This window comes from Marmota marmota, unplaced genomic scaffold, assembly GCF_001458135.2.
Source record: "Marmota marmota marmota unplaced genomic scaffold, marMar, whole genome shotgun sequence".
Classification (NCBI taxonomy): domain Eukaryota; kingdom Metazoa; phylum Chordata; class Mammalia; order Rodentia; family Sciuridae; genus Marmota; species Marmota marmota.
Genome location: NW_026000080.1, coordinates 1,788,934 through 1,791,203, shown reverse-complemented (window position 1 = coordinate 1,791,203; position 2,270 = coordinate 1,788,934). Strand labels below are relative to the sequence as shown.

Here is a 2,270-nt window from a genome sequence, read left to right as displayed (position 1 = left end):
GGGGCCGTTTGGGGCCGGGGCTGTTTTCTTTGGCTTCCTTCCCTTGACCGTCCCAAATTGCAAGTAAACAATACGTCGCCTTAGATAATGCGCGAGTCTGAAACTACCGAGGCCGGCCTGCGAGCTAGCGCGGAGGGCAGCCCCGGGCCGCCAGCTTTGTAGCGGTTCCTGCTTACAAAAGGGTTCTTGGAGACCGGGATGGTGGAGACCCTGAAGGGGGGTGGGGACGTTTCCAGTTGCAAAGGGAAAGGCAGGGACTGCTTGGATGAGGATTTAAGTGTAAGAAGTAGTGTGTGCCAGAAGGGGGACAGTCACGACCCTCCCCCCTCCAGTAAACACTATTTTTTTGAAACAGTGGCAGAAAGGATCTAAGTGACCAGAATTCGGTATTGTTGGTTCTTTAAAAAAAATTCCTCTTGGCTTATAAGTCTTTTGTTCCAATCCAGGAGAAATCCGGTGAATCACCTAATTAAAATCAAGACATGAATTAAGCATCCATTTTTGTACTACAAATTGCCAGCGCTACATTTGTCCCTCCCTTGGTCTCCATTAAAAAACACCAGAGACGTTGTTAAAGGGGGGCAGATTTTGCCTCTAGCTGCCACTTCTGCTTTCTATTTCACTGACTATCCCAGGACCTAAATTGCTTGGCTATGTAATTACTAGAGTATAAGCCTATTTAACTTAAAAGCTTTCTTTCTTTCTTTCTTTCTTTCTTTTTTTTTTTCCAACTCTAAATGAAACTTGATGAGGGCCCGTCCTTAGTTATCAGGGGAGTCAGTTTCTGGTCAGTCCTCTTGATTCATCTCTTTTAGATTTAATCAGCATTAAGGTATTGCTTGTCCTTAAGAGCTTTAGCTAATGGGGTTACTGGATGCTTTTCTCAGTGTAATGTTTCCTTTTCAAAAAAATATACATATATATTTACCTCTCACCAAAGATGGGGGCGGGGAACAGCTTGGAATCTCCTCCCTCCCTCTCCCCTTTTAAAAAGGAATTCGGACGATTAAAACGTTGGGGAGAAACAGTTTAAAGACCTAGGGCAGGAAATGCAGATTCATTTGGGTTAGGACTGAAATTGTAACAAAAAGCAATTCCTCGAGTAAATGCATCAGATAAATCAATTTACATAAAGGTATGATGCATTCGGATAAATGCAATGCTAATGGGTTTTAGAGTGGTCCTGTTTCCAAAGTCTCAGGGTTTTGTTACAGCTTAATTGGTGCAGTTCTTATTCTGGTTTATTGTGCGGTCACTGGACACACGTTCCGGGACTCTTTCGGAGGAAATGTGTTTAAAATCAGCCTATTTAAGGAACTCGAGTCCTTGTTTGGTTCCCTCTCTCTCGTTCTTTTGCAGCAGCCAAGTTGGGCCGGGGACAGGCAAAGTTCGCCCTCTCCCTTCTGAGGTATCAGCTGAATGTCTTGAGCAGATAGCTGGGAGCGTTGGGGGGAGCCCACACTCTTGGCTTACAGAGGACAAAGACAAAACAGGCTGCTTAATTGGCAGTAAATAACTTGATCTTTTTATAGAATAAGTGACTGAAGGAACACTAGGACTTTATTGGACTCGGGATTGGAGGCAACAAATTAATCGGTTTAGGCTAAGTTTTATAAATTGATTCCTATATTATACCCCAGTTGCTTCTCTTATGGCATTCATTAGAAAGAGTGGGGAATGTTTAAAAGCAGTTTTTGGTGACAGCAGGACTTGGCTCTGAATATAACTTGTTCATCACTTAATAGTGCCTTCTAGAATATTACCTACCCCCCCTCCTTTGGAGTAACAAAGCTTTAGCATTTAAATTGCTGATCAAGGGCAGATTAGTGAGACCAAAGTGGAGAGTGTTTGTGTAGGAAGTTAACAGGCATCCTAAAGTTCAATGATCTATTATTCTTGCCTGTGTCCTGAAAACCCAGAGAAAACACTCATTGATCTTGAAAATGAAATGAGATTTGGAACAATAATGGGAGATGGCGGTCACCACAATGGCATGTGAAAGGTGCTGTTTAAAAATACGAAAAACCAGTTTCGCAACTTTACACACCGCACCCCCTCCCGCCACCTTGCCTCCCCTCCCACCACCACGCTCTCCATCTCCCCTCTGCCGGTCCCTCCCTCCTCTTTCAGAAAACCCAACTATTTCCAACTTGTGAACTGCAGCTGCACTTCCCAGGGCAGAGCTCGGGAGGGAACGTGGCTCTGGCGGGGCCGCCGCCTCCCCACGCCCCTCGGCTGGCTCGCGGGGCTCGGCCGGGGCTGAGGAGGGG

At 45.4% G+C, this 2,270-nt stretch overlaps 1 protein-coding gene across 2 annotated transcripts in view; it reads left to right on the top strand.

Annotated features, from left to right (window-relative positions):
* The window catches only part of Lmo4 (LIM domain only 4), a 30,685-nt gene that overhangs the window by 14,231 nt on the left and 14,184 nt on the right, over nucleotides 1–2,270 (top strand). The window lies entirely within an intron of this gene.